Raw genomic sequence first — 27,799 nt, 5'->3', positions numbered from 1 at the left:
ATTGAGGCTGCAGTGAGTCATGATCATGCAAGTGCCCTCTAGTCTGGGTGACAGAGTGAGACCTTATCTCAAAAATAAAATAAATGTGGTTATTATAACAGCTTTAATATTGATAGTATCTTTTTTTCACCACTTACGAGCCAGCTATTTGACTGAATTAGATTCTTAGGGCTGCTGTAACAAATTATTACAAACTGGGTAGCTTAAAACAGCAGAAACTCATTCTTTCTCAGTTATAGAAACCATAAGTCCAAAAATCCAGGTGTCAGCAGGGCCATGTTCCCTCTGAAGGCTCAAGGGGAGAACCTTTTCCAGTCTCTCCCAGCTTCTGGTGGCTGTCCACATTCCTTAGCTTGTGGCCACATCACTCCAGTCTCTAACCCTGTCTTCACGTGGCCTTCTCCTTTTGTCTCTTATAAGGAGACTTATCATTGGGATTAGGGCTCATTCTTGTTTTTCATATGATTTCATCCCAAGATCCTCAACTTAATTATATCTACAAAGACTCTTTTCCCAACCAAGGTCATATTCGCAGATCTAAGGGGTTTGGACACATCTTTTTGGAGCCACCATTTAACCAACTAAAATGACTTTGGACAAATATTTTAACCTAAACCTCAGGTTCCTCACCTGTAAAACGGGGAGATTGTAGTTGCTATCTCAAAGAGCTATGAGGATTGAATGGGTTATTCTGTGTGAAGTACCTGGCACCTGCATGGCACAGACTATCCACTCAATCATGGTAAACTATTTTAATAATTATTATTATTCACAAGTATCAACTTTCTTTCCTCACAACAGTACTGTGAATAGAGAGAAGCAGAGGTCTTGAGAGAAAAGAATCGCTGGGCACTGAACATGAAAAGGCATTGAAAGATGGCCTGAGCCTTGGTCTCCAAATGTCCTCACCTACCTGACAACTGAGAAAGAGCCATGTGCTAAAGATTTCTAAAGGTTTTTCCACTCTATCCTGTAAGCCTAACTTGAAGAGCAAGAGTGGGAGGGAAGGGAAGGGAAGAAGAGAAAAGGGGAGGGAAGGGGAGGGTAGAGAAGGGAAGGGGAGGGAAGGGGACTACAAGAAAGAAAAGAGAGAAAGGGAGCAGGGGGCACCAGGCTGTTCCTGAGCCTATTTATTCCTATTCATTGTCTGGATATTTTTGAAAACCCACCCTGGGAAGCAATAACTAGTGCACTGCACAGCTCATGAGTTTTGATCAGAAAAGGTGTAGCCTCCATTTGAGAAGAAGCCATACTTGGGAAATGAGTTTCAGAGAGGGAGCCCAAAGGGAAGAGAATGCCCAACCATACCAGAGAGGAGGGAGGAAGAAGAGCCAAAATCAGGAAGGGTCCTGAGCCTAGCTCCACCTCATCTTGCCAAGTGATCTGCAGGGGGCCTCTTAGCTTTGTGAATTTCTTCTTAAAAAGGATCCTTCACACTGATTGCCTCCAAAGGCCACTAAAATAGACTCACAAAAGATCTCACAAGCGACAAAATGAATGGGCCCCCTCTGGAAAAACCGGGCCACTCTGGGAAAGTTTAGGGCTCCAGGCCTTGCTCACTGCTTCAGCGTCGTTTCTGTGAGTGTGTCTTCTTGAGGAAGCTCAAGCTGCCTTTCACATTTGCGCTTCTCTGAATTCCAACCCCCGACTCCACATGCATGGAGGCAAATGTAATGAGGGGAAATGTGATCTGTGTCTGAGATGAATCTCCTCCTGACTCATCAAAGTGTGGTTTTGTCACGGTGGAAGGAGTTGGCTTGCCTGCATATCCCCTCTAACTCAGGAAGTCCTTGGCCAGCGCCAGGGTTCAGGGGAGTTTGGGGGAGCCCGTGGATTCTGACCTTGCAGCAGTTCTAGCTCGGGTTACCAGGTTCTTGGCTCCACTCTCCGGATCTAACTTGAATCCCTGCCCCAGCCTCCCACTCTCAGCACAGAGCACCTTCTCCATGTCATTCCCTGCTTCAAAGCCTTCATGGTCAGTGTCTTCTATTGCAAACACCCTTTGCATACATGTCAAAACGACCCATGTGTTGCACACTGATAGGAAAATATCAGCAGTGGCTCCTCTCCCTGCAACAGGAAATGTTACAATGAGCACCACACTCAGATCTGCCAAATGTAGAAACTTTGATATCAAACAGGCGTAGAAACAGTCATACAATCTGCTCCTGTAACCTCAGTGAGGTCCTGTTCTCTGTCCTTTGTGGCTCCCCGCAAGCATCCTGCATGAAAGATCCACTCTAAAGCAGATGCTGTAGGAGTTCTGTCAGCAAGCTGTCTATAGGGGTCGGTGAGTCCTCTGTGAAGGATGAACTGGGGTGGGGCAGAGGACCAAGCAGAGTTCTCCACTGACAGCTGCACTCCAGGAGTGGGCAACTGAGCGTGCTGTGTCTTTACACCTCACTGTGTAATGGGGCAAGTACTTATACAGCCCACATGTCCTGAATCCCACTATTTCGCCAATGAAAAAATTGACATTGGAAGTACTTGCTAGAGCCTCCTGTGAGTGTTAATTCTTGAATGCTTACTAACTGATCCTAAGCTAGGAAGCTAACTTCACACATAAACATGTCACAGGGTTCACAGTGGTCTATTCTGAAATATATGGCAAGCAATGCCATGCAATGATCTGGCCCTAGCCAACTTCTTCCAGTTTATCTCCAATTACTCCTTATGTATGCACCACCAAACTCAAGTAAAACTGTCCATGGTAGCCTCCAAAGAATCCAGAACTACTGAGGAAGAGAAGGCACTAACACACAGAGAAAGTTCAACAATAAAACAAATGCAGGTGAATCACACGAATAGGGGTCAGATGATGGTGGAAGAGGTATCGCTGCCCCACACAAGTAACTTGAGTCTATCCTAGTTGTCAGGCTGTCTGTGATCATCCTTTCCTTTCTATTAAAAAAAAATTTAAATCACCCCCGCCCACGTCTCCCGCAGGACTGTGGGACATTCCGTGCCTTTCCCAGGACTTCCTGGTAATACCAAGTGACCCCTCCCTACTCTCACTCCAAATTCCTGCTCTTACCACAACTCTCATCATCTGGAGCTTCTCTCTCTCTCTCTCTCTCTCTCTCTCTCTCTCTCTCTCTCTGTCTCGTTCGCTTGCTTGCTTTTTCTTTCTTCTTCCTCCAGGGTGGACACAGCCTCCTCCCCTCTATTCTCTACCTCCTCCCCTCTATTCTCTAAGTACAACAGGCAGTGTGCTATTGGGCCCAAAGTCTGTCACTGACAGTGTAGGATTAGGAAGATCTGAGACTGAACGTTGGATTCAGTATTCTTGTGGTTCACGGGGTATTTCCGCTGCCAGGGACTCGCACACTGACCTCCTCTGTGTGGTGCCAGCGGCCACTATATTGCTGGGACTCTTGATCTCCACAGGGAGCCTGCTACCCTTCCACCTCACCAGGTCCCAGGGCCAGATCTTTGGTCTCTCCTGCCAGCACATAGAAAACAGAACATTATGCAAACAACTGTCTGTCTCAACCGCTCCTATACAGACAAGGCAAAGGTTAACCTTTGAATAACCAAAAAGCCATTAAGGGCTAAGCATGGTGACTCCTGCCTGTAATCCCAGCACTTTGGAATAAGAGGCAGGAGGATTGCTTGAGCCCAACCAGGGCAACATAGGGAGACTTCATCTCTACTAGAAATAAAGAAGTGAGCTGGGCATGGTGGCTGCCCCAGTAGTTCCAGCTACTCAGGAGGCTGGGGTGGGAGGATTGCTTGACACCAGGAATTAGAGGCTTCAGTGAACAATGATGGCGCCACTGCACTCCAGCCTGGGTGACAGAGCAAGACACTGCCTTAAAATAAAAGAAAGCCATTAAGATGTTTCACGAACCCAAGAAACATTTCCTCCCTAAAAGGAACTTTGCAACGGTCCCAGACCAGAATTGCTTCATCTCCCAAAGTGGGTCTGGGGAGTTGCATGTTCCTAAAGGTGTGCTAGCTAATCATAATTTTAAAATTATTTTGTTTTCATTGCAATACTCTAAAAATTCAAAATAAACTTATCCTGATCATCTGGGTGATCTAGGAGACTTTAGTAGCAGCATTAGTGTTTCTACTTATGACCAGGTTGACACAAGTGCCTGCCTAAAGCCCTTAACTAATAATGCAGGGTGGCCTCCCTTGATCTGAAGACCCCTGAAGGTCTGAAACACTCGTCCCAGGATCCAAAAGAATTCATTTTCTTTTCTTTTTTTATTTTTGTTTTCTTTTTATTTTTTTGAGACAGAGTTTCACTCTGTCGCCCAGGCTGGAATGCAGCGGCGCAATGTCGGCTCACTGCAACCTCTGCCTCCTGGGTCAAGCAATTCTCCTGCCTCAGCCTCCTGAGTTGCTGGGATAACAGGCATGTGCCACCACACCCGGCTAATTTTTTGTATTTTTAGTAGAGACAGGGTTTCACTGTGTTAGGCAGGATGGTCTCCATCTCCCAACCTCGTGATCGCCCACCTTGGTCTCCCAAAGTGCTGGGATTATAGGCGTGGGCCACCATGCTGGGCCAGAATTCATTGTCTTTACAAGGACTATACAGAACTTTCAGTAGAGCATGTATACTAGAGTGAATATAGAGACAGAGTGACTAAATATATATGCTGTATGTATATATATATATATACACACACATAGTGTAGATATTATAGTGATTATACTCCCAGATCCTAAAATGTGTGTGTGTAGATATATGTACACACACTGTATGTATACTACAGTGAATATATATAGTGACTATATGACACACACACACACATCCATAGAACATAGCTTTTTTTTTTTTTTTTTTTGAGACGGACTCTCACTCTGTCACCAAGGCTGGAATGCAATGGCACAATCTCTGCTCACTGCAACCTCTGCCTCCTGGATTCAAGCAATTCTCTGCCTCAGCCTTCCCGTAGCTGGGATTACAGGTGCCCACCACCACACCCAACTAATTTTTGTATTTTTTTTTTTTAGTAGAGATAGGGTTTCACCATCTTGGCCAGGCTGGTCTTGAACTCCTGACCTCTTGATCCACTTGCCTCAGCCTCCCAAAGTGCTGGGATCACAGGCATGAGCCACCGCACCCGGCCAAGTATAGCTATTATAGTGAGTATGTTCCCAGATTCAGAAGCCGAGCACTATGATGTGTATGCTTATAGCTATATAATATATCAAATATGGTACATATATTGTCACCATATATAAGTGGGCAGCTTCAGGAGACAGGAATAGCCCCCTGCCAGATTCACTTTCCTCCCTCTACACCATTGCTTGTGCCTTTCTCCCAAGTCATCCCACTCCATTCCCATCTATCTGCTTATCTACAACTCAACTCATGTTCCACAAGCCACCTCAGCAAGCTTTTCCAGTGTGAAACCTCCCCCTCAGGCTGGGGTGGCCTGTTCAGCTTCTGATCATAGGTTACTGTCATTCCCCAAGGCCAGGAAAGGCAATTATAGTGCATGGAACACACCTGGGAAGAGAGAGAAAGCTCAGCTCTCTGGATGCCTTAAATTGCTCCAAATACTTTGGCCTCATTTTTTCCTAGAAGTTCTTTTTCTGTATTATTTGCATGTCATTTGGCTTATGCATTCATTAAAGAAACCTTGGATTCCTCTCGTGTTTCACAAAACGTCCATGAAAGCATGTATTTGACTCTTTCTGGGCAGATTTTTTAAAAATTCCATTTCTACTTACACACCCCCAAAGTGCTGATGCTTATGCTGGTTTGTAAAGGATGAGTGGAAGTTTGATAGGTGGACAGCAGGCAGAAAGGGTTGGCACTCCAGGCGAAAGGAACAGCATGTGGAGAGGCACAGAGGCGTGGAACAGCACATCTTCATTAGCTCCACATGGCTGGGCAAGAAGCAGCAAGCTGGGTGGTCTGAAGAAAGGAAGCTGGCAACGAAAGCGGGGTGTAAATTACAAAGGGCATGTTCCCATGCAAAGGAGCAACTTTTGTTGGTGATGATGGGACCATTGGAAATACCTAAGCAAGGTAGTGACATGTTCATTGTTTCCTTGGTGTTAGTAAGAAAGAGGGCTTGAAAGTGCACAAGAGTTATAGCATGGGGACATGGTACAGAGACTCCCGTATTTCAATTTTTATATCTCCCCAGAATGCCTGCTCTATTCCACCTTGGACTGGAGCTGGCTGGTTTAACACCTGTGTTGGGGGCTGCCTTTCACCTGGGTTTCTGGCTCATGTCCTTGAGGACAAGGATTGTTCCTCAGGCTTCTGTGGATCTCCTCCCCTGCACCAGCTCAGCGCATCTCTCTGTCTCATTTTTTGGTTGGTTGGTTGGTTTTGTTTTTAATGAATCACTCAGTCTGCTGAAAGTACCTTTGATGACGGGTTTGGATGATTATATTAGATTTCTATTCTCACTCTGGTTATTTGTACCCAAACAGAGGCAAAGGTTAAAATCCCAGTACTACTATGGGTCTCTTAAGAGAGACCTTGGAAAATCATTGATTCCTCTAGACCATTATTTCCTCCCTAAAAGATGAGACGGTGTCCCCTTTCCTCGAATGCCGTTATGGAATCAGATAGACGGAGTACTGATTAGAAGGACATTACAGTCCAGTGTTGGAAATGGACCACTGACTTCTCACCCAAGAGATACTTTCTCATCCCCTACCACCACCCCCATTCCCCCAGGAAAATGCCAGTCTTTCCCCCAGAGCACTGCCTGTCTCCACCCCATCCCAAGCTTCATCATCTCCTTGACAGCCCAAAGAGACAGGTCAGAGGCTGCCATTTATCACCCAGGAATGTATGTCTGTGATGTATCATATAGGGCCTTCTCCCCTCCCCGCTCACCTTCCTCCAACCCCAGTGCCCTGTGTCATCCACCTGGGTCAGCAGCATCTTCGAATGCCTGCTGTGTGATGTCAGTCCTTGCAAACTGACCTGAAGTGAGGCTGTGAGTCTTATTTTCTGGGGTGTTGCCCATCATAGTTCCCTTCTTACTGTGGGGACCCAGCCCAGGGGCTGACCTGGACTTTCAGAGACCCTCCAGGGACAGGTGCTGAGGGAGAGAGCACAGCACCACCCACAGGATCAGCTCTGGTCCAGCTGGGTGTCCACGTGGAGCCATAATTTGCACCCACGACCCATGACCCCTGGATAAAATGGAGCTGGGAGGCAGGGCATTGTATATTCCTACCACACTACCTCCCAGCACCCAGCACACTGCCTGCTACCCAAAAACTGCTCAATTAATGTTTCTTAAACCAATAACTGCTGAACTACTTTTGACCTTGCCAATTTTTTGTGTTGTCATTACCCATTAGACTTGGCTTTGAAAAAGAATGAGTAATTAATAACAAATGTACTCCATGTAAGCCAAGGTACCAAACATGAGTTTCCATTAAAAACGCTTACTTTCTGTAACCACATTAGCATTGTATTAGCAAAAGAATGTTTCACTTAAAACTGGAATAACATTGAGATCATTGATTGTCCAAGGATTTCTCAATTCCAGCTATCAGGCCTCTTCTGTAAACCTCGGAATTGCTATCTAAGCCTACAGAACTTTATGTTCTGATATTCTTAAGCGAAGAGACCTTTTAAATGGCCAACTGCTATTTGGAAAACTGTCTAAGTTGATTGGAGAGATAATTATCTATTTTCCTTCGGTTTCACTGGAAGAAATGTGAATTTGTTGACCAATTATTGCTTACTATGGTAATAGGTACATATTTTCCATTATCTTCACTTGTTGCATACCACATAAAACTTATAGTAAAGCACGGGCTTGTGTCTTGAAAATGAAACAGAGAAAGACATTTAGATGGATTTGTGGTCTAAAAATAGTTAATTTGGGAGATCAGTCAATCAGCAAATACCTGTTAAGCATTTGTGCACAATTCTAAAAAGGACAAGGTGAGGCTCCTGCCCTCAAATTTCTTATGGTCTTAGAGATGACATAGGACAATGACACACTTTGCCGTGAGCATGATTTCAAGAATCAAAACCAGGTCTTCTAATTCTCAGGCTCCATACACCAGAAGACACTTTTGTTTATTGTTTGTTTGTTTGTTTTAAAGATGGAGCCTCGTTCTGTTGCCCAGGCTGGAGTGTAGTGGTGCGATCTCAGCCCACTGCAACCTCCGCCTCCTGGGTTCAAGGGATTCTCCTACCTCAGCCTCCCGAATAGCTGGGATTACAGGCGCCTACCACTACACCTGGCTAATTTTTGTATTTTTAGTAGAGACAGGGTTTCACCATGTTGGCCAGGTTGATCTTGAACTCCTGACCTCAAGTGATCCATCCACCTCGGCCTCCCAAAGTGCTGGGATTGCAGGTGTGAACCACCACATCCAGGCCCCAGAAGACACTTTTGGATGATGCCAGTGCAGTGATCAGAGATCTAGTCAAGTAAATGGATAGATATCAATACTACAATAGTTGATGTCATGGACAGAATGTTTGTGTCCCTCTAAAATTCAAACCTTGAAATCTAAACCCCAGTGTGATGGTATTAGGAAATGGGGCCTTGGGGAGATGATTAGGTCATAAGGGTGGAGCCCTCATGATGGGATTTGTGCCCTTTTAAGAAAAGACATGAGGCTGGGCACGGTGACTCACTCCTGCAATCCCAACACTTTGGGACGCCAAGACAGGCAGACAGCTTGAGCTCAGGAGTTCAAGATCAGGCTGGGCAACATGGTGAAACCTCACCACTACAAAAAGCTAAAATTAGCCTGTGTGGTGGCACATGACTATAGTCCCAGCCACTCAGGAGGCCGAGATGGGAGGATTACTTGAGCCAGGGAGGTTGAGCCTGTAGTGAGCTGTGATCATGCCATTGCACTCCAGCATGGGTCGCAGAGCTGGTGTGCCCATGCCAGAGCAAGACCCTGTCTCAAAAGAAAACAAAAGAAAAGGCGTGAGAGAGATGACTTTCTCTTCACCATGTGAGGACACAGCAAGCAGGTGCTGTCTGTGAACTAGGAGGCCTGCCCTCACCAGACGCCGGATTTGCCAGTGCCTTGATCTTGGATTTTGCAGCCTCCAGAACTGTGAAAGTAAATGTTTGTTATTTAAGCCACCCAGTCTATGGTATCTGCAGTCAGTTTCCTGACAATGGACACCTCTGCTGGAGAATAGATGTAGAAAGAAAAGAGTGAAACTCAAATTCATCAGCTGAGCTGATGTTTTTATTTTTGCTTTTTCCAGTTTTCTTGCTACCATTAGCATCTCATTAGCTTGAAGCTGATCTCAAGGTTTTTTCCAGATGGCTGGGTCTACCTAAATGTATTAATGCAAGTGGAAATGTGGCTGTTGATCCTCAACCCAAGCCCACAGAAACAGAAATGTGCAGCCAAATTGAGAGACTCCTGGCCAATCACCATTCAAGAAAAACAAGGCTGACTGTTCGGTAGGACAAAAAAGCCTTGGCCTCACTTGCTAAGGCTAAGGCTAGTAGGAGGGCCAAATTCAACAGCCCAGCTGCAGCCTCCTTTGCTCTGCCCTCCTCCCCACCCTCTGACACAGCAAGAAACCTGGTCAATGGAGGGCGAGGGTCAGGGAGCTGTGAGCCGTGTTTAATTTGGCTTTTCGAACACGTGGCACCCTAGTATCCTGCCATCTCTGGCCAGATTTAATTTAAAGCAAATTATCTTTTCCATTTCTCCCATCATCTCTGCATATGTCTTCTTTCTAAAATGTGGATTCATTGATTATTTATAATAATGATCAGAGTCAACATTTATGGAGCGCTTAGCATACAACGGGTCCTACGACAAACCCTAGACCTAGATTATCGTGTTTGACCCTCCCAACAGCTCTTAACGAGGAGGTACTATTATTGTGCCCGTTTTTCACAAGATGAAACTGGGGTTCAGAAAGCACGTAACACATTGAAGCTGGAAGTCGCAGATCCAGGAATTGCATTCAGATGGTCCAAGTTTAGAATCTGTGGCTTGCCCTCTGCAATTTTTAACACAATTGCTTGGTTTGTTCGTTTTCTCTTCCCACAAACTCTTATTGTGGAGTGTTCAGTGCTGAACATTTTGTCTGTCTCCTTGATTATGGAGCATGGTGGTCCCAGCTGAGCCTACGTGACCACATAGGAGTCTGGGGACTGGGGAACCTGGAAAGATTTATTTGCACAGCTGATCCACTTAGGCATTTCTAGATTTCACCTGAAGGAGAAGCAGGGACAGTTTAGGCGGCTCAAGCCAATGGGAAATAGAGGCGACTTTGTGCCTGTGTCCCAGTGTGGCTCAAGGACAGGAGGCGAAGCAAGGAGTATGAAGCCTTCAGTCCAGCCTGTGGGGTTCTCAGGAGGGACTTTGTGAGGTTGGAGTTCAATCAATGCTGTTTCTGGGCCCACAAGACCAAATGAACCTTGGTGGAGGGCCTTTCCGTCATCTTCCACCTCCAGCAGATTGTGGACAGGGGCAGCGTTAAATATTCAAAATATTTAATGCCCAGCATGACGTTAAAGCCAGCACTAAGCAGCCATAACTAATGTACCCAGCTGTAAACAGCTGGTACGCCCACCCCAGAGTGGGGCTGCCTACTGTCTGCCCTGGACATAGGCACCCAGCAGTTCCTGGGGGAAAAGCAGCAGTGTCTGGATGATGTGAATTCAGGTGAGCACACCTGAGACAGCGTTGGGAGGACACTGAGGAGGGGTCAGAACCCTCCAACTGAGTGTTAATGTGGATGGTTTTTCTGGATCTTCAGGCTGATGACACCTGGGAATATTTGGATTATAATTAGAAGGCTGAATTAAACAGCCATCTCCTGAGGTTATGGGAGAAAAACTGATTTTATAATTGGTCACTTTCCAAACTAGTTTTGTGCAGTCCCTCACCCCGAACTGCCCCCACTTACACACTCACATCTCTTCCCAGCCCCCACCCCTGAATCTATGTCTTACTTTCCCTAGATGTTCACAAAGGATGGCAAGTGTAAATAGGGTGCAGTTTCAGCCTCGCTCAGTTTCCTCCATGTGATAAGATGCCTTTGCTTTGTCTACATTTCAGACACTGTTCAACAGGAGAGCACCCAGTGATCTGGAGGCAGTATGATGGCTGGGTGCCTGGGACCAGGCCAGTCCCTGGGTGTTGGCTGTTCGTCTCTTTCTCACTGTAAAATGAAACTCATTCCATTTTAAATTTGATCCTGGCAGGTTTTTTTTTTCTTTTACCACCTGGCCTACCATCCAGGACACAGCTGTGAATTGGCTGTTTGCTGATTTCTTTTTTTTTAACTATTCTTTTCAAACTCTTCTTGGCCTCCCAAAGCCAATAGATCTACGCAGACGGACAGAGATAATGAAATTGTATCATTTGATCACTCTCATTGCCCAATACCCTGAGGTTCGGGCAAAACCTCAGGGTGTTTGCTCTTGAAGAGAACCCTTCTCTCCTTTATCAACATTCTGAAGCCAAACTACAGCTTATCTCTCAGGGATCTGAAAGTCATTTGCTCAGAGGAGAGGGACTGGGAAGTTGGACAAAGCAGCTATTCTGCCTTTAGAATGAACTCTCCACAGCTCTGGACATCTGAGTCTGTTGCATGGAAGGGAAGTGTCCAGGGCAATGGGTGAGGGTGGTTCCTTTGAGGAGTGCAATGGGATCTCTTATTCCCCACTGGGAACAAGCAGAGGGAATGTTAATTTTGCATTACGTGTATACAGGGCATGGCGTTATTCGAGCACCCTTCCTCCTCTCCCCTGCTACAGAATACAGCACAGCTGTGTCTGTTTCTAATCAGACAAGGGCACCCTTTCACTCTGTGCTCCAGGAACTGACTTGGCAGGTGACCTTCCCAGGCCAGGGGAGATGCAGGACTTTCACTGTGAAGTTCTGAAGGGCTGCTCTAAAAAGAGCCCCGAACACGACCCAGACCTGGAGCGTCCTGCTTCCAGCGCTGTGACAAGGGACTAGAGGACTGCAAGGCCCCTTACTCAGTGGCCTGAAACCTGCTGAGTATGAAGACAACCCAGGAGACTATTTGAATGCAGATTCCTAGGTCCTGCCCCAGGGCTTTCAATTGTGTAGGTCTGAGAAGGAGCCCAGGAATCTGAATTCTTAACAAATCTTACCCAAGGAATTCTCATAGACAATCAGAAGATTGCAAATAGTAATACAGTCCAATGTTTCTCAGCCATTGTGGCCCCTTTCAAATGCTCTCCAGAGAGAAGGACAACATGAGATTTTTGGAAAAGCTCCCAGTGATGCTGAAACCTTCCCTCACTCCCTACCTTCCTGCTATTGGACTCAGGGATCGAGAAAGAGAATGTTGGTGGGGCATGGTGGCTCACATCTGTAGCCCCAAGATGTTTGGGAGGCCAAGGGGAAGATGCTTGAGGCCAGGAGTTCAAGACCAGCCTGGGCAACATAGCAAGACCCCATATCTACCAAAAAGGTAAAAAATTAGAGGAGTCCAGTGGTGCACACCTATAGTCCTAGATACTAGTGAGGCTGGGGCAGGAGGATTGTGTGAGCCCCCATGTTTGAGGCTGTCCTGAGCTATGATGACACCACTGTACTCCACTCTGGGCACCAGAGTAAGACCCTGTCAAAGAAAAGAAAGAAAAGGAAGGAAGGAAGAGAGAGAAAGAAAAGAAAGAGAATGTTTGCAGATGTGGCCCTGAGGCCACACAGGCTGGAGACCCACACTCAGTGCTCCCCCAAGCCAAAGGAGGGACCAAGCCTCCAGGGCTGTTCATGGCCTAGCAGTCCACAGGGCAGACTGCGGTTAGAGGCAGGCTCTGGGCAAGGGGAGGCTGAGGGAAGCACTCAGCCCCACCCTGCACAGACCGGCAATGGAGATGCACCCTGATCAAACTAGGCGGTGAAGGATGGCAGGCAGGGGGTTGTAAGGACAGCGATGACCAGTCCTGACGCCTGCATAGTGCACACCGGCACCAGCCTCACCAGTAGCAGGAAACAGCACTGAGCTCCCGTCCAAGCGTGTTCATGATGTGGCTGGTCTGGGAAGCAGGGGTTTCCCAGAGCAATGTCCAGAGCGTGGAGCAGAGACTCACTCTGTAGGAAGCCAGGGGAGCAGCCTCTTCCCTCGAGCTTTGGAACAGCCTGGGTTAAAAGTTAGTTGGGTGCTCGGAGGGCAAGGAAATGCAAAGAGAAGTCAAGCCGCCTGGAAAGAAGGGTCCTGGGAGCTCAGCCAAGCTCATTAACTTTTAAAGCTGTTCTTGCCCCTCATCTCTCACAGCACCTTTCCCCAGGCGGCCTGAATTGCACAGCCCTGCCTGGAAGCTGCTGCTGCTGCTTGGGGCCATTCGCCCTGTCAGTCCTTCCCAGAACCCAGCGGTCCCCCCAACGCCTGAAAAAGGAAATGCAGCTTCCAAAGGCACCAGGCCCACTACTGGGAAAATGCTTAAGACACTGACACTTTAAGTTAAGCTCCTGGAATGGGAAAACTCAGGGGAGCTCATTAAACCTCCCAGGTAAAAATGCTGTAATGGAAAAGGCTGGGAAACTGACAAGAAAAAAAGTGTGACCCTTTCTCGGGTTTGACGCCCAGGCTCTGGCCAGCCTGGCCCTTATACTCCCACCCCCTGGGGTCCTGTCCACCAAGGAGTCGGAGTCAGCACTGGCCCGGCTGGGCCTTCTAAGTGCAAGGAGGCTGTTCTAGGCTCCCTTGGGGTATAAAACATGTACAAGTCGGCAAATTATGGTTACACAGATTTGTGATTTAAGCCAGTTAGCCACGGTTCGGCCCCATGATCAGCTTTTCCAGTTCCTCTGTGTTTCTTTGTTCTGTCAGCCCTTGGCAGTGCGGAGCGACAGAAATAACCTGACCTCCCAGTTCAGCTGCTAGGAAGCTGTGTGGGGCCAGGCACAGTGGCTCACACCTCTAATCCCAGCACTTTTGGGAAGATGAGGCAGGAGGATCTCTTGAGCCCAGGAGCTGTAGTTTATAGCGAGCTATGATCATGCCACTGCATGCCAGCCTGGGTGACAGAGCAAGACCCCGTCTTTAGAGGAAAAAAAAAAAAAAAAAAAAGCCGTGCAATCTGGGCACCTCAGGCGCCCTCCATCAAATGCATAAATTTCCACTAGGAAACCTGTTATTCCTTCCAGCTTCAACATTCAGCAGTCGAACACAGGAGAGAAGCAAAGTTGAGGTTGCAGGTAGGTTTTCAGCATAGACCAGTTCTCCTCCTGGAAATCAGCTTGCAGCATCTCAACTGCTTCCCAAGCTGCCTTTTCTAACTTCTGTGGTTGCTTCTACAAAACTAGGCATTACTATTGCTTTGAGATTTTTGTGAGAGTCAGACAAAGGTTTGTATTTACCAGAGTTCTTAGCTGCACGCAACTGGAATCAATACTAGCTAGTTAAAGCAGAAAGAGTAATTTATTAAGAGATCTAGACAACTCATAGAATTTTCAGGAAGGCTGAACATGAAACAGGCCATAGGCACAGCTTTTAGAAGATGGCTCCTCTTCCAACATCACCGAGACCTCACTGCTTGTGTAGTTATAGGCCACGGGAGTTGCACAAGAATGAAGAACTAAGTTCTTTCCCAAGCCACCACTACTGGAGGCTTCATGTCAATCTAAGCTAAAAATACTCCTAATTAACAGCATGTTTGACTTCATCAAGTGTCCCAAACCCTAAGAATGTATTTCTTCTCATTTTCCATGGGAATTCAAACTCATCTCTTCATTCATTTAATTTGTATTGATTGAATACCTTCTGTGTGTTATGCTCTACAAATTTGATCAATGAAAGACTGAGCCATGCTCTCATGCAGCTAAAAGACCCAGTGAAGAATCACAGCCCTCAGATGTAAGTGCCTCATAGAGATTATCCCAATATGCCACCGGACCACTAATGCCTTACCCAGCTGGGCAAGGGATGGGTAAGCTTCCCAAAGAAGCCACCTCCCAACCAAGCCCTAAAGGAAAAAGGGAGTTGCCAACCAGCACACACAATATAGGCCCAGGAGCAGCACATGCACAAGTTTGGGAATGCACAGAGCTGATGCCTTGGAGAGCTGTAAGAAGCGACTATTTGAGAAGAGATTGGATATCAGACCAAACAAAGGCCTGATCGCTGGAGGCCCTGTACAGCCATGTGAAGAAATGTGGATTTTATCTTCAGGATAGTGAAGAACCATTGTATGATTTATTTAAACAATTGATCAGATTTGCAGTTTAGAAAGCCCCATCAGGGCCAGGTGAGGTGGCTCACCTGAGGCTGGGGTAGGAGAATCACTTGAGGCCAGGAGGCCAGCACCAGCCTGGGCAACATAGCATGACTATCTCTACAAATAAATTTTTAAAAATCAGCCAGGTGTGAGGGTGCGTGCCTGTAGTCCCAGCTATTCAGGAGACTAAGGCAAGAGGATGGCTTGAGCCCAGGAGCTGGAGGCTGCAGTGAGTTATGATAGCACCACTGCACTCCAGCCTGGGTGACAGAGGGAGACCCTGTCTCAAAAACAAAAACAAAGAAAGAAAGCCCTATCAGGCTGCACAGTGCTTGGTGGAGGGGCAAGTCACTGTCATGGTGACTTAGTGGAGAGAGGGGTGCTGTAGGGAGTTAGACATGGGGCTGGTTTCCATGTGGAGGCTGTAATCGACATGGCGTGGGGAAGGATGAAGGGTGAAGGTGTGGAGAGGATGTCAGTCTCAGAGAGAGGGGAAGATGATTAGTTCAGTCACATACATTTCTTGGGTTTAATTCCAATAACTCAGTGTGGGATTTTTTTGTTTGTTTTTGTTTTGTTTTTTGAGACAGAGTCTTACTTTGTTACCCAGGCTGGAATACAGTAGTGCAAACTCAGCTCACAGCAGCCTCGACCTCCTGGGGCTCAAGGAGTCCTCCCACCTCAGCCTCTGGAGTAGCTGGGACTACAGGTGCATGCCACAACACCCAGCTTTTTTTTTTTTTTTTTAGAGATGGGGTCATACTATGTTGCCCAGGTTGGTCTCAAACTCCTGGACTCAGGCAATCCTCCTGCCTTGGCCTCCCAAAGTGTTGAGTGTTAGGTGTGAGCCACCCCACCCAGCCTCCAGTGGAAGGGATTTTGTGTGAGAAGTAAACACATTCACGAGTGTGGGCTTCGTGGCCCCTCTGAGTGGGATGTCTTCACGTCACTGCCTAGAGATAAAAATAATTGCTCTGGCTTCTGGAAGCCTTTTTGCTTACTTATTGGCGTCTTGGTCGGTTACCAGATCAGTAGTACCCTGTGGATAGGAGATATGCCACTGTGCAGTATTTTCATGATTTAAAAAACATTTTGACACATTGTTTAAACAAAGATTACCACAGAAAACAGGGTGAGATTAAAATACTGGCAACTGGAGTCAGACTCTGGAGTTAGATGGAAAAACTGTACTGCTCATTCCCCAAACATGGATGCAAGACGGGGTCGGCTGAGTAGGCATACCTGCAGCAGGTGGGAGCCATGCCTGGTGACCCCCACCCCACCTCCCCCAGCCACATCCACAGGGACAGGCATTCTCTTCCAAGAATAATGCCATGCTATGCTACTAGAAGAATGAGTGAGTATTCAGGAGACCCTGTCTCTACAAAAATACAGAAATTAGCCAGACATGGTGGTCTATGACTGTAGTCCCACCTACTTGGGAAGCTGAAGCAGGAGGATCACTTGAGCCCAGGACCTTGAGGCTGCAGTGAGCCATGATTGTACCACTGCACTCTAGCCAGGGCAACAGAGTGAGATCCTATCTCTAAAAAAATACAAAAAAGAATGAGTATTTAGTGGTAGAGTTTGGAAGGACAACAGCACAGTTGAAAAAAGACTTAAGTTCTTTGGGCCAAGAGAAAGTAGCAAATGATGGGCACCACTCTCTCTTTAGAGTACACTTTCCTGGCTCAGCTGTTCTCTTTTTCTCCTCCATTCCCACCAATTCTGGGCTAAAGGCTTTTCCTCTACCCTCCCACAGCATCCTCCCTGAGCCTTCAATCAAAGCACCTACGATGCTATCTTTCTGTCTTTCCCTAAGGGCCGGGACCCATTGCATTTCACCCATTTATCCCCATGGCCTAGCACATGTCTAGCACAACACAGCAATTAAATAAACCCTGTGGATTAAATTAATTGTGGAATAGCCTGGTTTCCATGGATGGTTATACAGGTTGTGCACTGCACAACCATGTGCAAGATTCCTGGAAAAAGACAGGAATTTATTGATTGGCTGGGCGTTTTGAATAGCCAAGGAAAAGTATTTGACCATTGCATGCCTTCTACCTGGGAAAATCACATATCCTAACAACTTCTTAGGCCTTACCGCATGGTCGCATGGGGTGACATTCATACAGTTTCTCCAGCTCTCCAGTCTACCCACAAAGGTGATATTGTTTAAAGGGGCAATCTTTCCTTGACTTCCACCAGTCTTTTCTTAACTTGACCCAGGTAATCTCTTTCACTGCTTACCAAAGATATTTCAGCTCCAGGTATGCTGTTTGCAGAATGGTGACATATTCCATTAGGCAGGCAGGACCTAACAAATATCCTCTCTGAAGCCATCAGAAATTGTGTCAGTTAAACCTGGCCTGGCAAGATCCCCGGGCCCCAGCATGTCTCAGAATGCCCAGCACTTGCTGTCTGCCATGTCTCAGAACACCCGCCATCAGGACCAGCCAGGAAGAAGGAAGAGTTTTCATCACAAGCACACTGCGACGGGGGCCGTATGTTGAGTTCCCCTCAAGAACCATCCAGCGGCACAGGCTTCATGGAGACTAAGGGATTTTTCTAGGACAACTGGTTTTCCAACCTTATGATTCAGGTCATGAGAGAATCGCAGATGTTAGGTCTGGATGCACGCTTAGAAACCATCTGGCATCCCCCTCGCTTTACAGATGAGGATGCAGAAGCTCAGGGACACAGCCAAAGCTCAACTATCCATGGAAGTGACAGGCACAGAGAGTCAGAGAGATGAAAGCTCATGAGGGCCTGTCGCCACCAACTCTTCCCACCAGACCTGTGCAGAGGAACCTAACTTAGAAGTCAAACCTTTTGGAGAACTGCTCCAACTTACCCATCACTCCCCACAGCCCCTCCATATCATGCAGGCAGGCTGTGTGCTGTTAGAAAACGACGTTCTTACTCAGAACTCTAGGCCTTCGCTTCTGCAGTTCCTCCCACCAGGAATACTTTTTCCTTCCTCTCTAGCCAGATCTTACGTTTCTTTCAGGGACCAGCTCCAGTGCCACCTTTGAGAGGGACCTCCCTTCTTTTTATCCTACAGAGTGAATGATTCCCTCCTTCACACTCCCCTGAAGTGATAAACTTCCTTTAGGAAGGTGACGGAGTTGTTTTGCTGCCTGGAACACTTTCGTGCTCATCACCCTCAAATTTCAAGCCATTGTCTCCACTTCGTCCTTCTGGGACTAACTCAGATGCCACCTCTTTCTAGTAGCCTTCCCCGACTGGTTTCTCTCCCATTCTGCCTTCCAATAATCCTGCTTATTTCCTTCTTTGTGTTCGTCACCAGCTGTAATTTTACATTTACTCTTTGTGTTCGAGCAGCTGTAATTTTACATTTGCTCTTACTTATTGCTTATTAAAAATTATTTATTGCACTCTTGCTACATTTCAGTCACTTTCAGACGCAATGGTAACAAGAAAGATGGGATGCATGCTCTCAGGATTTTACATCTTGGTACAGCTGAGAAGAGAAACAGGAAACACCACAGACACTATGATGGACAATTGCAGATGGTGCCAGGTGACAGATGAGGTAGTAAGTGCAGGCAAGGGGTTGAGGGCAGCTCGGCCAAGGTCCGCACCACTACTTAGTGCCAGGAAAGCATGCACCATGAGGACGGGGACTCTGTACCTGGGCTGCTAGGGCACCCAAGAGGCCACAGGCAGGCCATGCACATTCACTGAAGATATTTGTGGGCATTCCTTTTTCATCTGCCCATCACCAGACCCTGAGCTCCCCGAGGGAAAAGATCACTTATGATTTCTCTCTGTACGTCCTATACATGACCCATGGCAATATGAGTGTGTCCCCCTAAAAGACCCATTCTCCATCTCGTCTTCAGGGAGCATAAAGCAGATCAGAGAAGGTGAGCTGCCTTCCTCCTCTCATTCAATGCAAGAAATGTTGCACAGCTGCTCTATCTACAGAACGTGACAAATGACCTTGTATTCATTCTACTTGGCTTAGCTCATCAGTGCTTTGCCAACTGTGTATTGTGGCTCATTTATTCATCTGATACACCTTTATTGGATGTGCACAGATGTCAGCGGCACTGTGGATCACCATAACTCCTCAAGTGGGAGCTGTCTCAGCCTCCTTCCAAACCGAGCTCCCCCTCCTGAAATCTGATCCCTCCCTGGAAGCACACGGGAATCTTGCCTGTCTGGGAGACCACTGTTATCTCCAGTCCCTAACACAGTGCCATGTTTACAGCAGGGACTTAGTCAATGTTTTGCAAATAAATAGGGCCCTGCTGAGGACTCAGGGGTGGGGTGGGGAGATACATCAGATTGGTGGTGCAACAGGATTTGTTTGAAAGGCAGAGATAGGCTGGGCACGGTGGCTCACGCTTATAATCCCAGCACTTTGGGAGGCCGAGGCAGGGGGATCACAAAGTCAGGAATTCGAGACCAGCCTGGCCAACACAGTGAAACCTCTGTCTCTACTAAAAATACAGAAATTAGCAGGCACCTGTAATCCCAGCTACTCGGGAGGCTGAGGCAGAAGAATCGCTTGAAGCTGGGAGGCAGAGGTTGCAGTGAGCCAAGATCGCGCCACTGCACTCTAGCGCAACAGAGCTAGACTCCATCTCAAAAACAAAAGAAAGAAAAAAAGAAAAAGAAAAGAAAAGAAGAAAACAAAGGCAGGGGTTTCTGAGTCTATTTAGACTGGAATACCAACCACATGCTTTTGGGCAGTCACTTGGAGCCCTTGCCCATCACTATAACACGATGCTGCTTTTCACACAGGGTCCACGTGCTTTAATCAGAACTGCATATGGGAAAGCTCAGCAAAGCCATATGGCCATATACACAGAAATGACGGTGATAGTATCCCCATGACTGAGAGCATGGCAAGAAGAAACTGGAGGAGTTTCCAGATTTCTCAGGGGATGGGATTCCCACTCATGATTCTCAGGCACAGAATCAACGTTGTCTCTCTAAGAAGCCTCCCCCATCCACTGGAGCCCCTGGGGTGCATCACCGAGTCACAACACCCGCAGATTCACTGCTGTTATCTGCTGCTTGTCTGACTCCCCTACTACCTCGAGGGGTCACTCAGGACCAGAATGGTGTCTTATTTATTTTGAAACCTCGGCTCATAACAGAAGGCCCTGGCACATAGAAAATGTTGTGTAAACTTTTGCTGAACTGAATTCTTATTCCAACCTTCTCTCAGATTTATTAAAGACACAAAAGGTATGTCTGTAGACTGAAGACATTTTTGGCTTCGCACCCAGCTCTTGGTCTATCTCAGTGTGCATGAGCCAGGATCCGTAATGATGTGTTATGGAGACGAGTGACGTTGTTGGATACTGAGCAGTGCGTTCAGGCTGCATTCCTGCGGGCACACACTCAAGTCCATCATCCCTCAGGAGAGGCCGAGTATCACACTGGAACGCACACAGCCTCTGTAACCAGACCCCAGGCCAATGTGTGGCACCCAAGTGTGGACAGTGGGATACTTCAGCGACGTACTTAAACTCTCTGTGCCTCAGTTTCTGTTCTGTGAAATGGAATGGTAATAATGCCTCTCATCTGGGGTCATAGGGAGGATTAAATGAGCTAATACATGCAAAGAACTGGGAAAGCACTGACACGTGACAAATGCCGTATGGGTGTCAGCTATTGTTCCTACTGAGGCAGGACACACAGTGGCCTGGCGGGAGGGGCAGGGTTTGATGTTGCAGGTGTTACTGGAAGCCTTCTCCTTGCCTGACTTCCCCAAATATTTCTTCCACATCCTCACCTTGGTGGCTTTTTTGATTTAAAAAAAAAATGGCAGTAGACGTAATGCCTCCCAGGATTCTGTATCCCCATCCCCAACCATCCTCAGTCCGTATCTGGGTGGTCAGGCCCACGGTTCCTGGGGTGCAACCCTGTCACTCAGCTGGACTCCAACTCCTTGGTGACCAGCACAGAGCCTAGTGCCAGGTCAATACTTAGAATACGGTATGTGGATGGGCCACTCCTTGTTGCTAGACTGGCTGGGGCTACAAGTTCTATATAAAAGAGTTCTCCGTGCGGAAAAGAGTAAAATGCATAATTGTGGATCTGAATTCATCCAAGGCAATTATGGTGAAGCCACCCCTCTGGTCAGTGACCGGTATGTGCCCGCAGCTGGTTTAAGGGTAGAAATGTGACCCAGCTCTGTTGGCTGTGACAGGAGAGGGAGAAGTCTCCCAAGAGCCATCTGGGGAACATCTCTTTGGTCTAAATTTAAAAAGGAAAATAAATGCTTGGCGGGAAATCAACGTCTTCTCCCACTGAACGTTCTTGTAGAATAAGGGGTCCTGACACTGTGGCATTTACCCTACAACCATGCAGTGGGCCGGCGACAAAGATGCAGGATGAAGATGGGGCTCGACGATGTGGTGGAGCCTTGAAGCCAACCGGCCCACGAGCTCTCGCCGCATGTTCCTGGAGATGATGCTTTCACCTCCTTCGCTGAGCTCTTGGGGGTTGCTTTTTCTGTTACTGGACCAGTTAGGATGTATTTGGCTGATAGTCAGCAAAAAACCAACTAGCCAACGATTTAAATCAGGAGATGGCTTTTTCTGCAAGGGGCTAGAACATAAATATTTGAGGCTTCGCGGGCCACATAGCCTTTGTCACGACAACTCATGCCTGTCCCTGAAGCGCAAAAACACCGCTGATGAAATGTAAGCACAGGGGTAGCTGTGTGCCAACAAAACGCAATTCGCAAAACCAGGCAGCAGTCTGGGTTTGGCCCACATGGTTTAAGCCATGAAAACATTCATTGTTTACTTAACAAAAATCCCTGGCAAGATCCCAGGACTGGCTGGGTAACTGTGACTCAGGCACCTCTGCAGTTTCCCATCCTTCCTCCCCAGGCTCCAAGGTGGAATGGACAGGAGGCTGAGAGGGACCCCAATGTCCTCCTTACTGCCCGGCACACTGGCCTTGCACTCCATGTGCCATCCTCAGTGGCAAGGCGAGGTGCTGTCTCGGCTTCTGTTGTGAGAAATGAGCAAGCGGAGAAATGGGTGGGGACGGCTCTGGGGAACTGACTTGTCAAGGAGACCCAGGGAGCAGTGACTGAGAGAGGAGGCCAGCCTGGGAAAGGAGCCAGGTGCACCAGCCCCCGCCCTGGGGCCAGGACAGCAGCTTCCATGCACACAGAAGAAGCAGAAAACTTTTTTTTTTTGAGATGGACTTTTGCTTTAGTTGCCCAGGCTGGAGTGCAGTGGTGTGATCTCGGCTCACTGCAACCTCTGCCTCCCGGGTTCAAGTGATTCTCCTGCCTCAACCTCCTGAGTAGCTGAGATTACCAGTGCCTGCCACCATGCCCGGCTAATTTTTAATATTTTTAGTAGAGATGGGATTTTGCAATGTTGGGCAGGCTGGTCTCGAACTCCTGACCTCAGGTGAAGCCTGCCAAAGTGCTGGCATTACAGGTGTGAGCCACTGCACCCAGCCAAACTTATTTTTAAATATTAAATATTAAGATTTAATTAAATTTCAATTACATTAATATTAATTTTACAACTTAACGAAATCACAGAGACAAAAGGAACACTCAGGAAATAATTTGAAGCACTCTCTCAGAAAAAAGTCTTATGATCTAATTGTAAAATAGTTAATACTTCACAAACTGCATTCACATGCCTTTTAACTGTATCCTCTTGAGAATTTGTGACAAAGTTTCAGTCCCCAGTTTGCAGGTGAAACTGGCAGAGTTGGGGATTTAAACTCGGACCTTCTCAACTCCAAGCTCAGGTATCTCTTCTGCTCAGTGCTGTTAGATTGCACAGTGCAGCCGACAGGTGGCTGAGCCTGTGACATCAGGTGCCAGGTCTGGGGCAGAGTTTCAGGAGGGACTGGAGAGAGCCACAGGGCTGTCCTGAGAAGATCATCTTCCTGCTCTGCTCGGTGGCCTCTGGTCAGAACCAGGAGGGGAGGTGGAGACTTACTGGTGACCCAGAGCTCAGCTCAAGGCAGCCAGGCACAACAGTCAGAACGGATGAGCTGTCACCCCAGATGTGCTCAGGTGCAGAAGGAAGAGCCCTTGGAAGGGGCTTTGGCCCAGGTTCAGTGTCAAGGGCTCAGTTCCTAAGGCCCCTTTCACCCCAGAAATTTCGGGCAAAGGAGAGTCAGGGAGGCTGAGTGGTCCGAGGAGCTGCCCAGGTGGCTGGCAGGACCTGTGAGTCAGAAGGGTCGGGGCTTGGAGGAAGGGCATGGGTGGGATGAGGAGGAGAAGGCCACGTGGTCAGGGAAGCTGTGCCAGCCGCTCCTCACGGCTGAGAGACCCGGGGCAGCCAGGACAGGTAGGCAGAGACATCACCTACACTCCCACCTTCTGACTACCTCTGTTCTGGGAGAAGGAGGCAGACGCCCCACATCTGCCCTCAAGACGCCTGGTGAAAGTTAGAACAAAAAGGAGATGCAAAAATTATTCTCACCACACATTGATGCTCCTGCAGTCACACACACACCCATGCTCATATGCCCTCGTATGTACTCTCACCCACGCGCTTGTTCACACTGTCATACTCACACAGTGCTATGGGGCTGAGTGTCCGCCCAGGTTCGTGCATTGAAACTTCATAGCCAATGTGATAGAATGAAGAGATGAGGTCTTTAGGAGGTGATGAAGTTACCAGGACAGAGCCCTCCTGCATGGGGTTGGAGACCTCATAAAAGGGCTAAAGGAAGTGGGTTCATTCCCCCACAAGAGGACACAGCGCCCTCCTTTCCAGGGACTGCAGCAACATGGCACCATCTTGGAATGAGAGACCCCTGACCTTCCCCAGACACCAAAACTCCCAGCCTCCAGAACTATGAGAAAAAAATTTGTATTGTTTATGAATGACTCAGTTTCAGGCATTTTATTACAGCTGTCTGAATAGATTAAGACATACAGCCATACATTCACATTCACACACATACACCCACACACTTACATTCATGAACACATTCATTCATGTACAACCACATGTGCCAACAATTATGAATATTTTGCAGATGAAAAACCAAGGCTGAGAGATGAAGAGGAGCCTCTATGGCCACAAGGTGTGTAAGTCAGAGCTGCACCCAGACCTGGGCAATTGACACCTGCCTGCTTCTCTCTCCTGCCCTCGGCTTCCAGTCACTGATAGTTGTCCTGAGCAGTGAGTGAAGTCTAGGAGGAGAAGGGTCAGGGTGGCCACCATGGCCTGCGACCTGCCACCGACAAGCTGCTGCCCTCGCATGGGCCAGAGACACGCTTTCCATTGCTCATTACCTCGTGCTCCGGCGGCGCCATGGGGGCACTCTGAGGGGTATAGATGTCGATGTCGACAGCAGCGGAGAAAAGAAGGATGGGGTGGGGATTCAGGCCATGGGACAAACAGCTTGTGCTGCCTCCAGGGCAGTAGTAATGAGCTGGTCCATGTCCTGTCAATGTGCACCTTCTAGGAATGAGGGCTCTTACAAATGAAACCCAGCAGATAAAACACTCCCCTGGGTGTGGGCCCAGACTCAGTCTGAGGCCTTATGCTAATGGCTGGCTGCCTCAGTCAGGTGTCCCAACTGCCTGGCTCTTCTCGAGAGAGGGAGTGTGTGAAATGTGTGTAAGGTGGGTCCTGTTTTTGAGCTCAGTCCCCCCTGCTGAGGACTGGGCCTCACAGGCACAGTGCCTCTGGGCCTGGAGATTCGTAAATCAGCTGGGATCTGCATCAGGTTCCACTTCCTCCAAGCCTTGCCTTTGTCCCTGGCCTTGTCTCCCAGCAGGAAGGGTGTCCCGGGCACAGAGCTTGTCCTGACCTGCCCATGACCTAGACCCTGGGCTGCGTTTCTGCAGGGGAGACAGAGGCCTGTAAGCCACCTACAGCTTCTGTGCCTCATCTGGGCCAGTCAGACCACTCTGAGAGGAAGAAGGGAAATTGCCCTGATGAGGAAAGTGAAATCTTTTTGAAGTGAGGGTGGAGAACCTGGGAAATCCTAAACAGAAATAACGGAGGCTTGTTTGCAGATTTAGAAAGAGACGGTCTCTCTGACTGAGTGGGTTTTCCATTTGAGAGGCTGGTGTCAGCCAGTGTGTGCAGACCAGGCCGCCTCACAGCCATGCGAGTCTAATTGTAGCCCAGAAGGGTCAGGTGAGCCAATTAAGTCCCTACAAACCCACCCCCTTTTCTTGGGTACATGGGAGGGTTGCTGAGGAAAATGGAACCCACTCTAGAGGCCAAGAAACAGATCGTTTTTAATTCCCACACAACTCCAAGCCCAGCCAAACCTCACAGAAGTATTTAGAGAAAGGATTTATAAAGTAGGGCAAAGTCAGTTACAGGGACTCCAAGCACCCTGATAAAACCTTCCCAGTTAATAGAAATCACACACCGAGCCTTCCCTGAGACCGAGGCTGCACCTTGGAGCCACGGGAGCCCCGCTGTGCTCGTTCTGGGTAGCCACAGAAGAGCCTCCCTGCTTTCTACTCGTGTGCTTTCATAAACCCCTCAAATTCCCAAGACTTCGTTCCAAGACATGACACCTCACCTGAAATGACTCTCCTGGATCTGGCACCTCAGACCCCAGGGTATCCTCGGCACCTGAGAGAACATTCTGGAAGAGCTGGTGACACCGTATACCTGGTCCTCACTGTCAGGTGGCCCCCACTGAGCTGTCACCTAAGATCCTGCTCGCGGCTGAGCCAGCCCTAGACCATCCGGATTCAATAGGCAGACCCCACAGGTGAAGCCCCCGTGCCACACTTTCTCACTTCACCAATTCTGTTCCCACCCTTCAGGCCCCTGCTCCACATAAATCTGACCCATTTATCCCTGGAAGATACAGCAGCACCCCCCAATCTGTGGTTGAATGAACCATGGTCCGAAGACAGGTCAGTATGGTACAGTCAGATATGTCGAGAGAAAGAGAAACCACATTCACATAATGTTTGTTACAATATATTGTCATAAATTGTTCTATTTTATTATTATTGTTAATCTCTTATTGCACCCAATTTATAAACTAAACTTCGTATTAGGTATGTATGTGCAAAGGAAACAGCAACATAGAGGCCTATAGGCGCTATTGTTAGGATATTTGTCCCCCAAACCACATGCTGAAATTTGATCCCCAGTGTTGGAGGTGGAGCCTAATGGGAGGTGCTTGGGTCGTGGGGCGGATCCCTCGGGAATAGATGAATGCCCTCCCCCGAGAGAGTGGGGAGTTCTTGCTCTGTCAGTTCCCTTGAGAGGTGGCTGTTAAAAAGAGCCTGGCACCTCTCCTCCCTCCCTTACCTCCTCTCTCGAGCTTGACTTCTGCACTCACCAGCTCCCTTCACCTTCTGCTGAGAGCGCAAGCAGCCCGTGGTCCTTGCCACATGCTGATGCCCCATCTTTGACATTTTCCAGCCATCAGAATCATGAGCCAAAGAAGCCACTTTCCTTAAATTGTCAGCCTTCTGTATTCCTTTAGAGCAACACGAACAGACTCAGACAAGAGGGTTCGGTACTATCTGAGGTTCCAGGCATCCACCGGGGAGTCTTGGAACATATCCCCTAGGAAAGGGAGCTCTACTGTATCAAGCCTTCCTTTGTCACCTCCTCAAATAACTCTTTCCACGGGCACTTCCTCAATTTTTGCCTAATTTCCACATATACGAATTGAGCCCCTGCTATGCGAGGCACTGAGAGGTCACCATGATGGATTGACAGAGCTTCTCTCCTGGAAGAGTAGCTGGGGAATTCTGTCTGGGAAATGTCTGGGGACAGGGAGGGGACAGACAGCTATTAAAGCTCAGGAGAAGCCAGAAAGGAGATCGTGTCTGAGCTGGGGACTGGAGGGAAGTGTAATGAGAATTCAGACCTGAGCAGAAATGGAGGCGTCATTGGAGAGGAGACGGAGCAAATCCTGCAGTCAAAGCAGAGGCCAGGCCCCTTTGTGTGGAGCTCTTTCAGGCACTGCGCTCTCCTGGGCATCCCCTTTGCTGCTAGAGTCAGGCCTCTGTGCAGACCAGAAGCAGCTTCCACAGGTGGCACTCTGCAAAAGGCTCGCTTTCCTTTCCTCAGCCCTCCTGTCATCTGGCTGCTGCCACTGCATTCCTACCTTCTCACTTGCCCCTTCCTTAATGCCCATCTGTTTGTCTCTGTTTTTCTGCTCCACTGCTTATACCCCAGACCCCAGCATTGCTGGTTCGTTCCCTGGTGGTTCGAGTCCAAAGAGATTGCCCACTCCCTAGAAAAGGGAGGCTCCTCTTTGCTTATCCAGACCTGCAGATGAGTGAAAAGCCACAGAGAAGATTACGTGGTTTGCAAACTAAGAAAAGAGGAGGTTGACCCCTGTATTAAATACACTAACTCTTAAAAACTACTCTAATTTGGAAGCAAAAAAGGAACTATCGAAGGATCCTTATTCCTCCCTGAGAAATATTGCTGTCTCCCACTATTGCTCTGAAAGAACTAACTCATTGGTAAAGGGCTTCCAAGCAAATGTTATGCAGGATCTGTCAGGAGTTTGGACTTCACCTGTTAAAGAGTGGACAACCATTAGGAAGCATGGCTTGCAAGCCGGGGAGGCAGATGATGGCTCTGGACCCCCTGGAACCCCATGGTGACATTCGTGGGAGCAGCACCCTCCCCACATGGGGACGGGTTCTCCTGAGCAGGTGGATACTCCACGGCAGGGGCTTGCCGTCTGGT

At 48.1% G+C, this 27,799-nt stretch overlaps 1 long non-coding RNA gene across 1 annotated transcript; it reads right to left on the bottom strand.

Moving 5' to 3' along the window:
- On the bottom strand, positions 1-27,043 carry LOC117075179. Its single transcript, XR_004433871.1, has 3 exons — positions 26,399-27,043; positions 3,333-3,442; positions 1-2,070 (listed from the first exon to the last, which is right to left on the bottom strand). It is a non-coding gene; the product is annotated as an uncharacterized LOC117075179 (long non-coding RNA).
- Positions 27,044-27,799: the final 756 nt, after the last annotated feature.

The sequence above is a fragment of the Trachypithecus francoisi genome, unplaced genomic scaffold (genome assembly GCF_009764315.1).
Source record: "Trachypithecus francoisi isolate TF-2019V2 unplaced genomic scaffold, Tfra_2.0 Lachesis_group5, whole genome shotgun sequence".
In the NCBI taxonomy this organism is placed as follows: Eukaryota; Metazoa; Chordata; class Mammalia; order Primates; family Cercopithecidae; genus Trachypithecus; species Trachypithecus francoisi.
The sequence above is the reverse complement of the archived record's forward strand: the minus strand, read 5'-3'. Positions and strand labels throughout refer to the sequence as shown.